Source organism: Phascolarctos cinereus, unplaced genomic scaffold, assembly GCF_003287225.1.
Source record: "Phascolarctos cinereus isolate Bilbo 61053 unplaced genomic scaffold, phaCin_HiC Scaffold_5;HRSCAF=322, whole genome shotgun sequence".
Classification (NCBI taxonomy): domain Eukaryota; kingdom Metazoa; phylum Chordata; class Mammalia; order Diprotodontia; family Phascolarctidae; genus Phascolarctos; species Phascolarctos cinereus.
The window spans coordinates 33,613,796-33,634,292 of record NW_027555958.1 but is presented as its reverse complement, the minus strand read 5'-3'; the positions used below and the strand labels follow the sequence as shown (position 1 = coordinate 33,634,292).

General features: G+C 43.9%; 1 long non-coding RNA gene across 2 annotated transcripts; it reads left to right on the top strand.

The window, feature by feature from the left end:
- Positions 1-596: 596 nt before the first annotated feature.
- Positions 597-12,853, top strand: LOC110192246 (uncharacterized). 2 transcript variants are annotated; one of them, XR_013486820.1, is made up of 5 exons: positions 597-1,319; positions 1,724-1,812; positions 3,372-3,448; positions 6,383-6,741; positions 8,316-12,853. It is a non-coding gene; the product is annotated as an uncharacterized LOC110192246 (long non-coding RNA). The 2 variants fall into 2 exon arrangements; XR_002320116.2 differs by lacking the exon at positions 8,316-12,853 and having other exon boundaries at positions 6,383-7,836.
- The last annotated feature ends 7,644 nt before the right edge of the window (positions 12,854-20,497 follow it).

Below are 20,497 nucleotides of genomic sequence, written 5' to 3'. Positions count from 1 at the left end.
CGGGCCCTCCCCGGCCGAGCGCCACTTACCCGGCGCAACCTCACAGGGCTGGGCCTCCAACGTCAGCACTATGGCTCTCTCCGCCGTCGATCGCTCGGCCCGGGGCTCGGCGCCGTCCGCCAACAGCACTTTCCACACGCCTGGCCCTGCAGCTAGCTCGCGTCCGGAGCGGCAGATTCCACGAGCCGCCGCCGCGGCCGGGGGGCTGCCTGTCCGCTCTGCGGTCGCCCGCCTGGCCTGGCCGCCCAGGGACCCTGGGCGCGGGGCCGGTGGAGAGGCGAGGGCAGCAGGCCTCACCGCCAGTTGTTTTTAAAACGCCGGCGTTCCTGGAGCCCGCGGGCTGCCGGGGGTCCCCGGGCTCCTTCCGCCCTCGGGGCACGTGCCGCGCCCCGGCCCCGCACCCCGGGGGCGTGGGACCCTCCCCACTAGAGCAGGGGGCGGGCAGCGGGCCGGCGGGCAAACCCTCACCAACTTTCCCTGAAAGTCTCACTCCGGGAGGCCGAGGGGTCCGGGGCGGGGGAGGTGTCCAACCTGGGGTACGGGGGGGGGGGGCTAGTCAGCGGGGCGGGGGGGGGCTGGAGGGTGGGGAGGGGGAATAAAGAGTCCCCTTGGTCAATCTCTGTGGGTTTGGTTTCTCACCCTTTAAAAAAAAATTAGGGTTAAATAAGAGGACTGTGCTCGGTCCTATAGTGTCAATTAAAATAATCCCGTATTTATTACATAACATGTGATTATAAAAGCAAATGTGATGTCAGTACTGTAATTCCCTTTTATGAGTTCTTTCAGGATTAAGTTAGAGTTGCTCCCAGGTCAGAAAGCAACAAGTTTCTGTTTACCGGCCGGTCGTTTTGAAATTAACAGAGGGGAACCAAAAGTCTGCTCAAAAGCCAGGGTTTGGGGACGTTGTGTAAATAATTTTTTAAAAACTACCATGTGAAAAGCTGCCGTCCCCACACCAAGATGACACATGAATCAGTCATTTCCCCTGAACGAGTATTACCTCACATTCCCCGTCCACTGATGGAGAAAGAGAAGCTGATTTAGAGTTTGGGGTTATGATACTGCTGCTGTTCATTCCTTTGACTCATACCTGAGACACAAGAATTCCTGGAGTTCGACCTTGTGCTTTGGGAAAGCCCTGGGACTCCCTTCTGCATGCCTCCCTTTCCCTAACTTCCAAAGCCTGTTACCTCACTTACGATTACCTACCTGGACTTGAGGAAAGAGATTCTGCTCTGCCCTGCTCAGCTCAGCAATCTGGCCTTTTTCCACACGAAGTGCCCAAGATGAAAAATCCACTTGTCAGTCCTACATACTTAGTAAGTAGGCTTGCTGTACTTTTCCTGGGTTCTTCTGAAGTCGTTTCAAATCAGGTTTACTTGATGTTTGTAATACATAGGACATTTTCAGGTCAAGTTCCACTACAACAAAAACAAATGATTTATTTCAAAGACCCATCCATTTAGGAGGAGGATCAGTCCTCCCCATTTTGTCTAATATGTGTTGGAATTAAGGAATAATAGAGCGCTTTAAGGTCAGCAAAGTGCTTGACAAATGTCTCATTTTATCTTCACAACATCCTTGCTCCGGAGATAGGTGCTATTATTATCCCAATTTTACAAATGAGGAAATTCAGGCACAGAGAGGTTAAATGACTTACCCAGGGTCACATAGCTAGTGAGTGTCTGAGCATACATTTGAACTCAGCTCCCTCTGATTCTAGGTCCAGTGCTCATCAGAGTCCTGTGAATTCATCAAATATGTGATTTAAACAGTGATACACTTCTATACTGGATCAGCATACATGAAGAGGTCAGGAAATTGATGGCACTTTCTTTACTTTTCCACTAATAACTAATTAGTAGGTATATCTGAAATCTATCCTGTCTGAAATCTGTCTTGAAGGGAAGAGTAGTGTCTCTTATTATAATGACAACTCTATATTCTTGACTCCCCAAAATAATTAAGATTAATATATTCCCCCCACTTAATACACTTTGCCCTGAAGCTGCCTATAAATGAGGAATGTTCAACTGATAATGATGTCATGTCTGGTTGCTACTGTTTGAGAAGGAAAAAAAAGTGAGGAAAGGGGGTGGAATTTGATATTTCAACAAGTTAGTAAAACAGCTTTGACCTAACTCAAGAAACTCCAAGCTTATTCCTTCAATACCCTAGCTTCCCATAACATGTGCTTTGTCCTCTGTCCTCTGTCCGGACTGTCAATCAGTTTGACTTTTGTGGTTCTTTATTAAAACTGGAGCCACATGCTTTATTAAAAAGCATCTCAAATACTGTGACTCCATCTACCCCAGTGAGCTCAAAGCCACCAACTTTTTCCTAGATCTGCATTCTCCTATCTTGATTTAAGGTTAAAAAAAATCCAAATTTCATTCAGAGATCCTCTCTGATATTTAAAAACAGTTTTATTAATAGATGAGTATAGCTTTCAGATGTTAATTTACCTTGTGGTTTCTAAAATCTGGCAAGCAATATAGCACACTAAAAAGAGAAATTGAGATTTCCTGCTTAACATTTTTAAAAAAACAAAACTCAAAACCTTTTTCTCCTTCCTGGAGACCAAGGATGAGGTATAACACTCTTTTTCTCTCTCTTGCTGTGGGTGTCTGTTGCCTTAGACAAATCGTCTTGTGCTATTCCTAAACTTGAAAAGAATTGCAGTTCGTAAGTGGTCTCAGCAAAATTAGGACAGAAAAGGACAAGTGCTTAGCTAAGAAAAAGTACTAATTATTTTAGTGTTGGTCGTGATGGTTCTAATATTTCATGAAATCTTTAAAATGCACACAAGTTCTGTGATTTCAAAAATGTACCTTAAAATTTCTTAGTTTTAAAATTAAAATAATTTTTCACACGTCTTTTGCCTTGCATTTTATAATCTATGATTCAGTCATAAAAGACATAGGAGAGACTGCTACATTTAATGAGAAATGCCTCATGTGGTTGGCACATAATTTCCCCTCTCAGGGCCTCTGTTTCTTCAGCTGTAAAATGGTGATCTGGGGGGGGTCCCTCTTGGTTCTAACACTGGGAATAATCATCTTTCATCCCAAAGCTTGTTCTCTTCATTGTGAAATCACGTTACATCAGAGGAGTTGGCAATGCAGAGTCCAATTTTATAGCTGTAATAATTAACTTCCGTTTACACAAATTGTAATCTGGAGAGAGAGGAAAAAAAGGCCTTGTCCAAATGTATTTATGTGGAAATGAGACCTACCTCTGGTGGTGATTCCAACTTCAAAATCAGGCAAGTCACAGAACACCCCAAATCACAGAATCTCCAGTGTGAAACATCTAGTGTTTCATTTCATTACAGGTAAAAAAAAAAATTTGTTCATTTTTTTTCCTTTTAGATCTCACAGTTTTTGCCTGGAGACACAAACTTCAAAAAGACTTTTGGAGTGACCAGATGGAGATACGGAGAGTTCAGGTTAGTCTTTTGTTGAGCAGAATAAGGTGGCTTTCTGGATAGGAAAGGTTTAGATTCAAGCATCTGGCCTTTGGAGTGTCATGTCAGGAATAAAAAGCTAAATCGGCCTCCGTTGAGCTCACTCAGGTGATGGTGTTTTATGGGGTTTAACTAACAAACAGTATTTTCCAGGGGCACTGATCATGACACCACACTTAACACATTCCTGAACTCAAGAGTTCTGTCCAACTGAGCTGCTCTTTATCCTTCTTTGAACGACATTGCTGGGACCTGCACCCACATTAATGGCATCTGACCCATTATTTTTGGCAGTTGACAGTAAGATGTCTACAAAGCCTCCTACAATACAAAGGCCAAGTTGAAAAAAAAATGAATGAATGAATGAAAATAATAGTCATTAAGCAGTCTGAATCTCATAGTACTTTCTTAGGTGCTAAATGGACTTATAAAAAAAAATGGAAGTGATCAGTCTAACCTTATAGATAGAGATTAAGCTCCAATAGGGAAGGCCTGGATTCAAGTCTTGTCTCTAATACATGGTAGCAGTGTGGCCACAGACCACTTAGCCTCTTTGGATCCCAGGTGACTAAGACCGTAAGCTGCAAAGAGAATACAGATCTGCATTGGGAGGGGAGAGTTTCCCCACAGCAACTCGTCACACCCATGTAATCCCAAGTCTGAGCCAAAAAGATAGAGGATCAGATATTCAGATGTCATCTAACCCAATGCCTTCATTGTACAGAGAGGGCAACAAAGGCACAGAGAAATTAAGTAATTGCCCAAAGTCACCCAGCATTTAAGTGGTTGAATGAGGATTTGGACCCAGGGCCACCATCTCTAAGTCCATCATTTGTTCTACCATTCTGTGGAACCTCCTTTTCCTTCGAGGACTTTATATTTTAAATCAGACCAAACTACACAGACATGGTTGTGCGGTGTCCAATGCAAAAGTTATATCTGAGTGCTAATTTTCAAGGTCGAAACTCTTTCGCCTCTTTTCTATCTGTGACCTGGCCCCACCAAGTTAACATGACTAACAGTACCCTTGGCTGGGTCACTTTCTATCAGTCTGCATTTCAGTTTCCCCATCCACAGAAAGGTCTGCACCAAAGTGCTATGGGGCAGCTAGATGGAGCAGTGGATAGAGCTCTGTCCTTGATTTCAGGAGGACCTGAGTTCAAATGTGGCCTCAGATACTTGACACTAGCTGTGTGACCCTGGGCAAGTCACTTAACCCTGATTGCCTCACCAAAAAGCAAAAAAGAAAAGAAAAAGAATGAGGTAATGGCCCCAAAGTGATTTGGGGGAAGAATAGAACTCTCAATCCAAAGCAGTGTCTTGCCTGCTGAACTTCAGATTCGTGCTGTCAGGCTTTGGCTCCCTCCAATTCCGAGTCTAAAATGATACAGATCAAGAAAGTCCCCATTGGGGGCAGCTAGGTGGTACAGTGGATAGAGCACCAGCCCTGAAGTCAGGAAGACCTGAGTTCAGATTCAGCCTCAGACAGAGCACTTGATACTTACCATCTGTGTGACCCTGGGCAAGTCATTTAACCCCAATTGCCTTAAAAAAAAATTTCAAAAAGAAAGAAAGTCCCCATTGGACCCAATCATGCTGCCTGGTGGGGCCATTCCACCACAGGTAGACTTCAGTGACTTGCAGATGGCTGCTGGCCCCCCACTTGTCTCCAGGATCAGCAATCCCTGCAAGGGATGATTTGCATCAAAACAGCCTCTTGCATGGGAATGAAGTTAACCAGAATATACAATAGCAACTTTTAGCTCCAGTTCATTCTGGCCATCCCGTTAGCCGTCCATCTAGGGGCCACCAGATGGGTGAGCTTTTCCCAACATTGCACAAAAGTTCTTATTTGTGATTTCCTACCTGTGGCTAGAGAAAACTAGCCCCTAGTCTCCTGACTGAAGGATAGTACTGGTGCAGCCATGCAGGCCATGTGTTTATCTCCATATCACCATCTTTCGGAGTAGCTACTGCCCCCTAGGTCTTAAGAAAAGATATTTTTAGCCTTAATAAATCTCCATTCTGAAAACCCAGGAAGATACAGTATGGAGACGATTGTCTGGTAGAGCAGCAAGCCACCACCGCCACCACCCTGACTCTCGATGCTTCGCCAGCCTGGTCTGTTTTATTTCTGATGATCAGGGCATAAGAACATAGACTTAGAACCAGGAGGGACCAAAGAAAGGTCACCTAGACCAAGCCCCTCCTTTTACAGAGAAGAAAATGGAGGCACATGGGGTGAATCCTTTGCTAAAGCTCCCACCGACAGAGCAAGTAACAGAGCTCACTACCGAGGTCCTCTGACCCCAGCTCTCATGTTCTCTCCACTGCACCACACTGTCTCCCCCCTGTTTTTCTGTAGCTTGTTCTGGGAGATCCATTAGGATGTTCCTTTTTGCACACAAATTCAGATGATCCCCCAGAGATGGACAACATCTGCTGCCTACTCCTGCCAGAAATATGAAACTTGTTTACTGAGGCACCACCAAGTAATCCGGAGGCCTTCACTTCCATGTGAAAAAGCAGTCAAGTTAACCTCAGATCAACCAAAGATAAAGTGGTTTGGCCTGGGTTTCAGGGAGCTAGGGCTACCTTTCTCACTATCCTGGTGCTTTACACAGAATTGGCAATATTGACAAGAGCCTCCCTTCTAACCTGTACTTCACATCCTTACCCTGTCAGGACGAGGGGGCGGGCTCCAACTCAGCTATAAGCCAGGTCATACTTCCTGGCCCTTAGATTAACATGTAAGTGCTTCCTTATCATCATCATAGTTACCATTCCAATAAAGCCCTCAATTTCTTGTGTGTGTGTGTGTGTGTGTGCGCGCGCGCACACGTGCACGCACATGCGCTAGCCTGTGAGTGCCAGTCTTAGAGATTGCTTAAGGAGCTTCCATTTCTCTTCTCATAGGCTCTCTCCATAGCTCTGTGGGGTAGAAGGGACAGACCGTCCTCATTTTGTACGAGAAGCCGAAACACAAATTGTTGTTCATCCTTCGTTTCCAAAGAGGACCAGTGACATCACGGGTGATGTCTTGACTTCGGCGAATTGGATTTGTGAGGCAGAATTGTACCACTGTCTCTTCCAGAGTCATCAAAGTTAAGTGACAAGACAGAAGTCAGGATGACTGGCAATTGCCCAGGATGCAGTGGATGACCTTGGCATAGCTCTGAGCTCTTGATAGGGCCTGCTTCAGTCACCTTCATGGCCGTTGGAACAAATTGTTCTTATCCGCCCATTCCTGAGGGGAAAGCCTTCATATGTTTGAGGTAAACATCCCCTTAACTCACTGATGGGTTTGAGGCCCCTCAGTTACCCCCAACCTGGTTTAGTGCATCAGCCAAGACTGCTTTACCAGGGTGTGGCCACTGCTCATGCTAAAGCTTCTTGGAGCCACAGGTAAAGGTAAAACTGGGTAAAGGTCAACGCCAAAGGTGGATGAGTAGCCCTGAAAAGGGTTTGGCAAGCCCTCTCACCAGAAGTACTAGTCCTGCCTGAACACCCATATACCCCTGAAACACAAATAGGTTGAAGGGCTTACCTGAGACCACACAATAAATAGCCTCATAATATTAGTGTTTTGGGGGCTGGTTGATTCAGACTCTAAACTTTACGGTTATAATTAGACTTCAGATCTCCTGACTTCTACTTAAGGAGTCAAGAATGCCCTAGCTACCAGGATCCTAGGATTCTATGTCTAGAAGGGGAAGGGTCCTCAGAGGCCATCTTTTGCAGATTAAGAAACTAAGTCCCAGGGGAGTGAAATGACTTGTCTGAGGTCACACAGGAAATAAGCATCAGAGGTAGGATTGGAATTCAGATCCTCCAATTCCAGAGCCAGTGCAGTGCAAATTCCCAAGAGAATAGAGACCCACTTAAATATGTGTGTATATGTATATGTCCATATGCAATATATGGCCCTGTAGACATGTTTTGTGGGTGCTCTTTGGCTTTCTATTGCAATCATTTCTCATCCTGTTCTTCTCAGGTCTTTTTTTAGAATCACATGTTGTTATAGATCTTTAGTGTTCCGAACAGGGGGGGAAACCATATTGTAGGCCATCAGCACTTAGAGAAGGGAGTTATAGCTCCTGTTTTTACCATTTGAAAGAAATACGCATTATTGAACACCTGGAATGTACAAGGCAACCCGTAAATACAACAGTAAATTCCGTCAGGCTCTGTTTTAGCAGGGAAGGTAGCCCTTAGAGACAAAGTTTCCTAGAATACATTGAGTTGGCCTGCCAAAATCAGAGATTTCCCACTGACCATTGCTTGTTGGAATCTGTAGGCTCTTGAGGGCACCACACTGGACCAAAATATCAAAAATAGCTAATATTTATAAAGCCTTGACTATTTACAGAGTGGTTATGTGTGTTATTTAGCTTAATGCAGCAACGTTTTTTGATTTCGTTTTATGTCAGTTACACTAAATTGATTCCTTTGAGTCATCAAGCTTCTTCCTTATGAAAGACAACAGACTTCCCTAGAAAGGAATTTCCACATCATAACCAGCCTGAGAAAGAGAGACTGCTGAGAATGGATAAAAACCTAGTCAGAATTTTTTTTTTCATCTCTGTTGTCATTTGGATGGTTTTGTTCAACTGAATGAGATTGGCTTATCCTACCAAAGCATCCCCTTGAATGTCTTAGACTTGTTCTTTCATTTCCAAGGTTTGGTGTGGGCTTTTTGGAATAATCGCAGTTATGCAAATATAACTCAAGCTCCTACCTAGTCAGTCTATTATCTACCAGGGAATCAGGAACCATTAACCACTAAGCAACTTTTTAATCAATTGAATGGCAAAGTAAATAACAAAGGAATATTCTCCCCATATATAAGGGAATATACCCAACGATTCCCACAAGATTGGATGAAGCGGGCCACTTCCTGGACAACTTTTCATGATGGAAGGATGTTCTCTGAATGACTCAAGCTTCTAGAGCTTGGCCCAGTTGGAGGACCTCTCCTAATCAGCCTCTACTATGAGATCCAGCAGCTGCTTGAGTCTCCATCTACCCATGTTGGCCACTTCTCTACAAAAGCATTCTCCCCAGCATCTTAAGGGCCTTCTACTTTGAAGGGTGTGTTAGTGGTGCTCTTTTGTGAGACTGTCCTAGGCCTTAGGCTAGTCAGCCTATTTTCACTTCTTTTGTAATAAGATTCTCCCTCCCCTACCAACAGGAAGTTGAACCAAATTTCTTTAAGTTCTCATCATGCCACTGGCTGGTAGCTTCAGGGCCATGCAAATTACCTGGAGCTTTGGAGAGCTGAAGATGGACTAAGAAATTTTGGGACAGGGTAAAGTGAGCAACCTTTGCTTCAAATTCCTGAGGCCCAGGTCACTGGGTTATGTTCTACCCCAGTTTAAGAAAAACAGTCACGTCTGATACACAGGTAGAGTTTCATTAATTCAGAGTAAATGTCTTTCTCAGGCTTGGGAAGCCTTACTTAACCTGCTGAGCATACCAACATGCAGTTTCCTGTCCATCTGTATCTAGATTAAGATTCTACCCTTATGGGCCTTATATAAAATAACACCAACTATTCTGGCACAGCTGGTGGATATGGGCATTCTTGGAGCCCACTTCCTCAACTTTCCAATGCTCTTTTCTCCTTGGGTACCGAGGAGTCTTAACTCCATGTATGCTGGTGACTGTGGCTGTTTTGTGGACTAGAAGATTGTCCAGGTAGGTAGAAGATCTTAGGATCATAGAATAGACATGAGAGAGACCTTAGATACCACTTATTGAACCCCCTCATTTTACAGATGGGAAAACTGAAGCCCAGGGAAATTAAGCTACCTGCCCAAGATGATGTAGGTGGTTTCAAAGGCAGGATTTAAACCCAGGGCCATTAATCCCACAGCCAATGCTGTTTCCACTGTACCACGAGTACTTCGTATAAGATAGCTCTCCATGTGTCCATTATATTTTATTTTGGACATCAAGATTTCATAGCCCATCTTTATCACTTTTCTGGAATTCTTGAGCATCATACCATTCCTCTCTGAGGTCTTCTGAGCTGAAGCCATTTGATTTCTTAGGCAAAGGATATACTTACTTATTGTGTGTCCATAGTTCCTTCATCCTCTGAGACTCTCAAGACCGTATCATTAGCTAAACATGGCTGTGTCCCAGTATCAGCAGGTAGAGGGAAAGCTTATGGCATTGCTCTTGGTGGTGTTATGTGCATATATGGGCAATGCTGCATGTTGCTTCCAGTGAGCCGCCTTCTGCCCAGGCCTCAGCAGCCCCAACACATTTACAAGTAAGATACTCAACCTTGAAGATGGCAAGGAACGAAAATACGAGTTCCCGTGTACGTAGCACTTTAAGGGAGAAACTGTACATTCTTTATAACGATGTTCTAGACATATATCATAATGTATGTATAATGTATTATATGTATATAGGGTAAATCAAAAGCCTTAGTGTGGTTGGAGCATAAAACCTATGTATGTGGGTAATGTATGGACATTTTATATGGATATAAAATCTATGTGGATACATATATACATATACATGTGTATAATGTACCTACATTTTATTTATTTATTTTTTGGTTAGGCAATTGGGGTTAAGTGACTTGCCTAGGGTCACACATCTAGTAAGTGTCAAGCGTTTGCTCTGAGGTCGGATTTGAACTCAGGTCCTCCTGACTTCAGGGCCGGTGCTCTATCCACTGCGCCACCTAACTGCCCCCAATGTACATACGTTTTAGATATAAAATCTCTGTAGATATATATGTGTACACACACACACATATATGTGCATATATTTACGAGAGGCAGTAGTGCACTGGCCTCAAAGCCAGGACAATGTGGGTGTGAGTCCTCTCTCTGACACCACCCATGGTCACCCATGCCTGAGGGTCCTATGGGTCACTTTGTGTTGCCTCTGTCCACACGTTCTTCCTCTACCTGCCGAGTCGACTCTTAGTTCAGAATAGTCTTCCTGACTCCAGGCTGGGCACTCTGCCACTGCACCACCTAGCAGTCTAACACTTTAAATACAACGCATAAAACAATTCCTCCTTCCAAGGAGTTTACGTTCTAATGGAGAAGGCAACGAGGACAAATGTACATACAAAAAATATAAAGGAGATAAACACAAAGTAGTTTGAGAGGGAGGGCAGCTATATGAGTGGTGAGCAGGGAGGTAGGAGAGATATTGTGCAGGTAGAAAGGGCAGAGTTATCTGGGGTGAGGGAGAGAAGAGCTGAGGATAAGATGCCTTTAACAGAAGGAGAAGTTTGGGAGATTAGTGCGTTGGGGTTCTGTGGTGGACATGTTGAGTCTCCAAGAAATACAGTTGGAAATGTCCAATAGACAGTTGGAAGCTGGGTCCTGAAGCTCAGGAGAGAGTCTGGGACTGAATCTATAGATCTAGGAGTCCTCAGCAGAAAAATGCTTATTACGTGGAAGCTGATGTGCTCACTGAGAGAGAGCGTATACAGAGAGAACAGGGGCCCAAAACAGTCTTCAGGGACAACCAGTGTTGAGGGGCACATCTGGGTGATGAACCATCAGAGGAGATGGAGGAGCAGCTAGACAGGTTGGAGAGCTGTGAGAAAAGAAAGACTTCAGGAGAGAGTGGTAAACGGTGTCGGCAGAGAAGTGGAAGAGGAGGAGGACTGGAAAAAAAAAGAGACTATCCATTTGGTAGGAGATATGAATCTAGAACCCAGCTGAGGGTGTTCTTAAGCTTTATTGTTTTGAGAATCATCTGTATAAAGGTGGTAGCTGAAGCCATGGGCATAGATGAGATCACCAAGACAGAGAAGAGGCCAAGCGTAAACGATAGGTCCCTTCTTTGCCCCAACCTTTAACTGGCTCCCCACTGTCTGAAGAGCAAAGGTCAGCCAGGGATTCAAGGCCCGCCACTATCTGACTCCACCCTGTTTTTCCAACTTATCTCATACTTCTCCTTTTTAGGTGTCATTCTCAGTGGCTGTCCAATTGGAATACTCATGAACCCAGGAGAGGCTTTCCTGCCTCTCCAGCTTTATTCACATTATTCCTCATGCTTAGAATCCCCCTTCCTGCCCAGCCCTCTTATCTGCTAAATTCCTACCTAATTTTACGAGGCATGGATAGTAACTGGACCTATAATTGCATTGCTGTGGGGAACCTAGGACATTCTCTTTAAACCAATGCCGGCCAGTAACTTGTCTGCAGCTTGAGAGTATTATACAGCTACTATGTGTCAGTCAGTCAATCAGTCAGTAAGCAGTTATTAAGTGTTAACTGTGTTCCAGGTAGTGGGCTAAACTTTGGGGATACAAAGAAAGGCAAAAAACCAGTCCCTGCCCTCAAGGAGCACACAACGTGCAAATTAACTTTCAAGGGATATAAATATAAATAGATGTTAACCTTAGAGAAAAGGCACTTGCTGGCCAGGAAAGGGGAGGAAGAGACCAGAAAAGGCCTCCTGCAAAAGGTGAGATTTGTACTAAGTCATGAAGGAAGCCAGGAAGCTGAGGTAAGGAGGGAGGGCATCCCGGCAGGAGGGACAGCCAGTGCAAAGGCAATGAAAGGTAAAGAATGCCAAGTAGACCAGAAGAGCTGGATCCCAGAGCATGTCAAGGGAGGTGTCAGATGACTAGAGAGGCAGAAAGGGGGTAGGGAGTAAGGGGCTTTGGCCCCACCACTAATATGCTTATCTACTATTTTATACCAGAGAACACTCAGCATTCATGTTAGGACGAGCATGAGAAGCCCACAAGGGAGGCCCAAGCAATGGTTGGCAGAATTGGAAGAGAGCCAGGAGAAGGTGAGGCCCCTGAAGCCAAGGAAGGAAAGAGTATCTGGAGGGTGGGGGTAGTCAACCCCATCAGGGAGAATGGGAACTACAAGTAGGGCAGTGGGGACAGAGATTCAATGGCAAGGAATGAAGGAGAAAGTGGGTGGGGAGGAGATGGAGGAAGTAAGTGAGAGACAGCGTGTTCGAGCAGTCTAAGACGAAGAGGACCAGAATCAGTGAACAAGGAAAGCAAGAGAGATGGCTGGTAGTTGGAGGGGGCGAAGGATGGAGTGGGCGTTGATAGAATGTTTGTTGAATTAAAGGTTCAAGGAGAGGCTCTTTGTGGGTCGGGGTCACTGGATCATGTTTGTGGGAAGGAAATGAAAGAAGGCCAGCAGAGACCGGAAAATGGGATGAAGGCTGGAGATGGGATCCAGGGCATAGGTGGAGAGTTTGGCTTTCATAGAGAAAAGAAAACTCTCCTCTCCCCCCAAGCCTACACCTCTCCCGCACTTCCTCGTGTCTGTCCAGGGCACCGCCATTCTTCCGGAACCTAGATTTGAAACCTTGGGGGCAACCTCACTTTCTTGTGCTTTCTCAGCTCTCTTAGCCAATCAGTTGTGTTGATTCCACCTTTAGGATCTCCCATCATCCTTTCTCATCCATTCCAATCGCCCCCCCGGCCCCCACCCCTACCAGGCACGTGTCACTTCTTACTTGGACTGTTACAATGTTTTCCTAATTGGTCTCCCTACATCCAGTCCCTTCCCCTCTCCAATTCATCCTCCATACAACTGCCAAAGCAGTGTTCCCAAGGCTCAGTGCCTGCCCTTCTCTGTAAGGTCCTATAGCTTCTAGTTGTCTCTAGGATAAATACAAACTCCTGTCTTTGGCATTTCAAGCCCTCCCTAGCCTGACTCCAGCCTCCTTTCCTGACACACGCTCTACACGTTGCTGCTCTCACAGACTCTGCGATCTCACCAAAGGGACTTTCTTGCTCTTCCTCACATGCTGGCTGTGACCCTTTCAGGCTGCATTGGTAGAGGGAGTGTCCTCATAAAGAAGTTCCTGATAGCCGTCTTGTCATGCCTTTGCCCTGATTGTCCCCCATATCTGGAATGTGCTTCCTTCTCACCTGTCCAGATCCCCAGCTGCCTCCAAAGATCAGCTCGAGCACCACCTTCACCAGACCTTCTCTGGCCCCCCCCCCCCCCCGGGAGCCTGCTAGTGCTCAAACCTCTCCCCATCAAAATGACCTCATCTTTATTTTGTATCTGCTTGTACATACCTGCTTACATGTGTCCCGTTGTTTCTGCCCAGTGAAGCGTAATCTTCTTGAGGGCAGGGACTTTCCTTTTTAGCTCTGTAACTTCAGCACCCAACACAGTACCTGGCATAGAGTAGGCACTTAATAAATGCCTTCTGATTTGATTGTTTGGTCTGAGACAAGAGTGAAGGAGAGAACTGGTGATGACTGAGAAGCACAGAGGCCTTAGCACAGCACCTGGTACACAGTAGGCGTTTAAAAAATGACTAGCCTGGAGAAGTTCCCCTTCCCCTTGACAAACATTCACAGCTCAGTGAGGTAAGAGTTAAAATCCTCTGCATTAATCCTGAGGGAATGGAGGAGTGGGTGGGAGCTGAAGGAGCGTAGAAAAGGTCTAGAATAATTGCTTCGGGCAATAAAATAGAGAGTCCATAAGGAGAGAATGCGATGATGCGTGAGATGGTGTGTCATAAATGTGTAACAGGTGAAATTCAAGTAAGTTCAATGAGCATTTATTAAACACCTACTGTGCACAAGGCACTGGGGGCACAAAGACAAGAATAAAAGTGCCTAGATTTTAGCAGCTCCCGTTCCATTGTGAGGTTGCTAAATGTACAGAGAAAAGTAAATAAAGTGATTTAAATAGGGAGAAAGCACCAAACACTGAGAGGAGGCCCAGAAGGTGGGAGGTGACACCTAAATTGTGCTTTAATGGAAGCTGGGGATTCCAAGAGGGAGATCAAGGTCAGGGGTGGGAACCTTGGGCCTGGAGGCTGAGTGTGGGCCTTGGAGGAGGCAGATTGTTTTTCCCTTTGTTCTGTGAAGTTTGGATTCAAAGGTCTGCACTTGAGAACCTAGAGGGCTGCATGGGGCCTGGAGGCCGGTTCCCCACCCCTGGTCTAGGGGTGCCCCGTGGCCCCAGGCTCCCCAAATCTTTGGTCCTCCTGAGCCAGGTTCCATTTCAGGGACTACCCAAAGAGTCACTCCCTCTCTTTGCTCGTATTGCTGGGGCCCAGAGTTGAGCTTCTGTCTAGGTCTTCACAGATGTGAGTCACAGGTCCCCCGAGATCCCATAGAAGGTCTCAAAGGAACAAAGTGTTTCTCACATACACAACATCCTTCATTTCGCTCTACAGAAAATGCAGAAGACTAGGGCCCAGTAACAAAACAGAAGAGAAGTTAAGGACTCACAGTAGAACAGGAACACTCAAACATTCCATGAAGGCCCTCTTTAACCCCCCAGGGATTCATAGAGACTGTCCTGCAGTCTTCTGGTCCTACTCTGAGGGCTTGTGAAAGCACATGCTTATACCCTCCCCCCCCCAAACCACATCTCCTTCATCCTCTCTGTAGCTGATTTTTAAACATAGGAATAAATTTATGTTTCTTCCTATTAAATTTCAACCTGTTGTAGCCCATTGTTTCTGTCAAGATTTTTCACATCCAAAATTGTCATCCAACCTACTAAGTATCCATCTCTGAATCCTAATCCTCAAATCTGATAAGCCCACTGCCCATCTAAGTATTCATTCTGCGTATTAATTAAAATGTTGAACAGAACAGTTCTGAGGACAGAGCCCTGTGGCCCACCACTAGCGACAGCTGTCCAAGTTGGCAAACCCATCAAACAGTCCTCTTTGTATCTAGCCATGCATCCAGTCACATCTATTCGTCATGGCCATGAGGCCATTTTAAGAGAGCTTGGCAAAAACCTGAGAGTTGGTTTTGTTTCCCAGTAGGGCCAGCATGAAGCAATCAGCTAGTTTGTACTAACACTTAGAACATCGCCCTTGTTGAAAGTCCAGCCCAGGACTCACAAAGGAAAATCCACTCTCCTCAGAGTGTTGTCAGTGGCACCTAATGCTCCCCCCAACCTCTTCCACTTAGTAGAGAGCAGTATGGTAGCCAGCATCTTCCAGGAAATCCTTGTCTATTTTCTGCTCTTGTGGCCCTTTGAGGAACTGAAGATTCTGCTGCAGCACTGTACCTGGGTCCTGAGTCGGCTAATGGGAAAGTAAACTGGGTTAAGTCTCTTTTTTGGTTCTTATCCCCCATTTCTTACTCTGATGGAACCATGATTTTGTCTATGTGGATACCCCCTCTACTGGTGCCAATCTCAACCCCTAGACTCTTCCTCCTACACAATTCTTGTCCATGGTTTCCCATAATCCCTCCCTAGTCAACCCACCCAACATTCACTGGAGGCCTTCCCCTAGTCTTTTGGCACTTGAGCTGACCGTTCTTTGTTTATCATTCTCAGTGCATGACTGGTGTTCACTGCCTTTTTCCCAACATAAATACAGTGTAATCCAATTGCATCATCTATAAACTAGGAATAGTATTTTTTTTTTGGTGTTCCTCATTTGTGAAGATTTATGAGATTTTATTTATAGAGACTTTGAACTCCCTGAGATTATATTATGTAAATATATACTCTGCATATTAATGAACACAGTATTTAGTTTTTATTATTAAAATGCAGCTGAGAAGGAGGAGGAGGAGGAACTCATTTACAATTTCAGAAAGGAAATGAAGGAGAGGTATATTCACTTCCATTGTCAGCCAATTTCAGGAGGCTTGTTATTATCCTAGACACCTGTTTCAGTGAAAGGTAACCTGTCATTTAACAGTATGGATGTTGCATTAGAAACCTCCTGTTGAATATGGTGGCTTAGCCCTCTGTAACTTTGATTCAGACAGACTCCTGTTTTGTACTATGTGGACCCAAGGCAGTATGCCCTAGAGGATAGAGAGCTAGCAAAAAAAAAATGTTTTTTAATGAGAAGAGAATAGAAGGAAAGCCAGAAGGAATCGCAGATAAGCAGGACAGCTTTGAAAGTTACATGTTGGATTTATAATATACTTAACCAGAAATGTAGGCTGCGTAAAACAGACACTCACAGTTTCATGTGTAATCCTCTCTTGTCCCACAATGTAGAGAGAAATGCTCATTTTGTTTGTTGTTTAAGTTCAGAATTTAAAAATAAGTAAAAGGAAATGGCAAGATGTGCTGGACCTGGGGCTGGGAGAGATGGGATTAAGTAAGTGCTAAGGTCAACACCTGCTATCTGTGTGAGCTGAGGAAGCCACCAATTGATATATGGGAAGCACACTTTGCTAACCTTAAGTACCATATAAAGTTACCAATTATAATTATTAATAACATAATAAATGAGGGGGTTGGACAACAGGCCTGTAGGGTCCCTTCCACATCTATATCTATAACCTCATGACCATATTAACTGAATACAATGATAATTGAATTGACAAATATGTACCTATGCATGTGTATATATGACATATTTACACATACATATGTATTATGTACATATATACAAACACACACATACATGTAAAATGTGTATACACATATACAGAGTTTCCCAAAAGTCTTAGTGCAGTTTTAAGCTTGAATAGCTTAAATAATCTTAAAATTGCATTAAGATTTTTGGGATGCTCCATATACATATGTGTGCATGTATATATGTATGTGTATATGTACACATATACACACAATATTTCATAACATATTATAAATTATATTATACACATATGCATCTGTATCTGTATGTGTGCATGGTGCTGTTATTTACTCATTTTCAGTCATATCTGATTCTTCGTGACCCCATTTGGGGTTTTCTTGGCAAAGATAATGGAGTGGTTTTCCATTTTCTTCTCCAGCTCATTTTACAGATGAGGAAACTGAGGCAAACAAGGTGAAGTGACTTGCCCAGGGTCACACACAGCTAGTAAGTATATGAGGCCAGATTTGAACTCAGGAAGATAAGTCTTCCCAACTCCAGACTCTATGCTCTATCCACTGAGCCACCTAGCTGATAGTTAGATATAGATATATGCCACCTAGCTGCTACATATATGCATATATATGTATATATGTACATGTATACATACACACATATATACACATAGGGGGCCATGTATATGTATATTTGTATATGTATGAGTGTATATACATGGGGGGGTGTATGTATGTGTGTAGCAGCTAGATGGCACAATGGATAGAATGCTAGGTCTTGAGTGAGGAAGACTCATCTTCCTGAGTTCAAGTCTAGCCTCAAGATTCTTACTACCTCTGTGACCCCTGAGCAAATCACTTTTAACCCTGTTTGCCTCAGTTTCCTCATCTGTAAAATGAGCTGAAGAAGGCAATGTCAGACTACTCCAGCATCTTTGCCACGAAAACCCCAAATGAGGACATGGAGAGTTGGACATGACTGAAAAATGATTCAGCCACAACATATGTATATACAGGTGTGTATATGTGTATGCCCACATGTATACTAGTTGACTGATTAGATCATTTCTACTATCTAAGCTTAATGGTGAGGGGTGATTTCTTACCACTATTAAACTTAGATTGTAGAAATGATCTAGTCAGTCAACTAGTACTTTGACGAATGAAAATCCTGAAACAGAATTTCTAGGTAATTAATAATCAGTTTGTTGATAAGGCTAGCTAATAATGAACTGAAGATCATTGGTCTCTGGACAACCAAAGACAAAACCATGGAGATCACTGAATGCTTTGGAACAGAAGGTGCCCCTGACAGGTGAAAACCAGCCCTGATTGGTAAGCAGTTAATGAAGGCGTGAACAGATTAATGAGGAACTAAAAGTCTTCAGCTCCTCCTGCTGAGAACATCATGAGATCTGCCCACCTCCAGCAAAGGAATCCATCTCTATCCAGACCACTCTGATTGGTTTTCTCTGTAAACTGGATTCCCCTAGACTCCAATGGGCAGGGCTTTAATGCTTTAGGGCTGGAATTCACCTAGATTAGATTTTGTCTATACTATGAACGAAAGTAAAGTCTGCTGGTTGGGTGGGGTCCCACCAAGATCTAGGGCCAAATACCCCCTGGATTAACCCAATCTCATCTATTAGGCTTGTCCTTCAGAGACTGGCTGAATGACCTACTTGGGCTGGTCCCTGAAAGAGGAAATACAAAGGAAAAACCTCAATCCTAATTTAATAATTGATTATTAATATAATATAAAAATAATGACTTTTCTCAGTATTTATTAAGCCCCACTATGTACCAAGTATTGTGCTAAGTGCTGGGGATAAAAAAAAAAAAGGCAAAAGACAGTCCCCCTTCACAAGGAGCTTCCTGTTTAATTTATAGATTTTTACAGAGAGACTATTAATCCTATGTGGAATGATAGTAGTAATGATAATAATAAAAGCAGTAACAAGAATATTCAAAGAATATCAAAGGTGATGAGGATGAGATCTGGACCCCAACAAGGAAAAACACTGGATTTTCCCACATGGCCAAATCTCTGGTGTTCACCTGAGGCTATAATCCTATCAACTAGCCTTTCATTATCACCTACACCCCATCTCCCAATTCTGTTATGTAGCCCTCCATTGTCTGCTACCTCCAGATGGCCCCCAGCCACTTTCCACGCTTAATTCTATCTAGACTCCAGGTCCCAGGCTTTCTGTTCACCCAGGCTTACTGGCCATTCCCATCTAGATCTTCCTTAGACCCCTCCTCCAGTCACCCCAAAGTACTTGGCCACTCCTGGATCCCTCTCACAGTCTTTCTGTATATAAGATCCATCTTGTCTCTATTAAGGGGCTCAAATTCTTAAAATCTAGCCACTGCTCAGATTCTTAAGATCTGGGCCGCTTGCATTAGCAATACAAATGTTTAGATTCCTTAAGAGTCTGCCCAATATGACAGATGTTCTAATAAACCTTGTCTTTGGCTGAAAGAAGGTTCAGGTGGAATTCTTTTAGTGAGGACCTGCGTATTGTGATTTTAGGGTCTCAGCACCCCCTAAACCTCTAAAACTCAACCAAAGGGATGAGCTTTCCAAATACTGAGACTCAGCAGATGTAACTAAACCATTCTGAGGACAGGAAGGTGTCCATCTCATCACCATTATCCTGCCTGGGTCATTCCAAAGATGCTTTCGGTGTGTCTACAGAAGATGAACCCATATCTCGATGTTTTCATTCAGTTACATAAACCAGCCATTTTCTCCAAACCTGTTCTATAGTTCACAGAACACTAAACATAAATGAATGAAAGCAGGAGAGCAACTTGTCCTGGGATGATTTCTAGTTGATCTCTGAAGAAAATAAAATGGCAAATAACTGACTTTGTATAGTACTGAAAGGCTCTTTATGTATATTATTTCATTTGAGACTCTGAACAACACTAGGAGGTGAGTATCCTCATTCCCATTTTACAGATGGGGAAAAGGAGACTAAGGCACAGGTTTAGTGACTTGCCCATGATCTTGAGTCTAGTAAGCATTGGAAGCAGAATTGGAACCTCTCTCTTCCCAACTCCAAGCTCAGCACCCTGAAGACCAAGCATATTACATTGCCTCCCCTAAAGGCAGCATGGAAGGAAGACCTTTAAAAAGAATCAAGCTAAAGCTAGATAACCCTTTTGGTGCTTGTTGAAGGAGGAACTTTTATTTATCTAGGGGTTTAACTAAATGGTCTCTGAAGTCCCTTCCAACTAGGAGATTCTGGGAATCCCATTATTAATGGAGAGGGAATGGAATTGTAAACAAATGCTGAATGTCCCAAAAGTCTGGGAGTGGTTTTAAACTTGACCTGCCTTCACCCATTTAGTATGCCTTGTATTTTTGTTCCTGTGGACCTGACTGTCCTTGCCTTCCTCCACAAGAAGATGGGCAGGCATGACATCATGTTAGCCAATTTCCCTGCTTCTATTGGTCACTAACTGGTACATAATAATGATAACTAGCATGTATGTAGTGCTTTAAATTTGCTACCACAACAACCCTGGGAGGTCGACACTATGATTAGCCTCATATTACCCGTAAGGAAACTGAAGCTTAGAAACATTTGATGACTTGCCCAGGCTTCGGGCTTGAAAGCTTCTGAGGAGAGATTCAAACTCAGGTCTTCCTGACTCTAAGTCACTCTAACCATTAGGCAACCCTGCCTCCACTTTAATAATAAATTTTAATAGTCCTTAATGAATAAGCATCTCTTTAACATTTCGG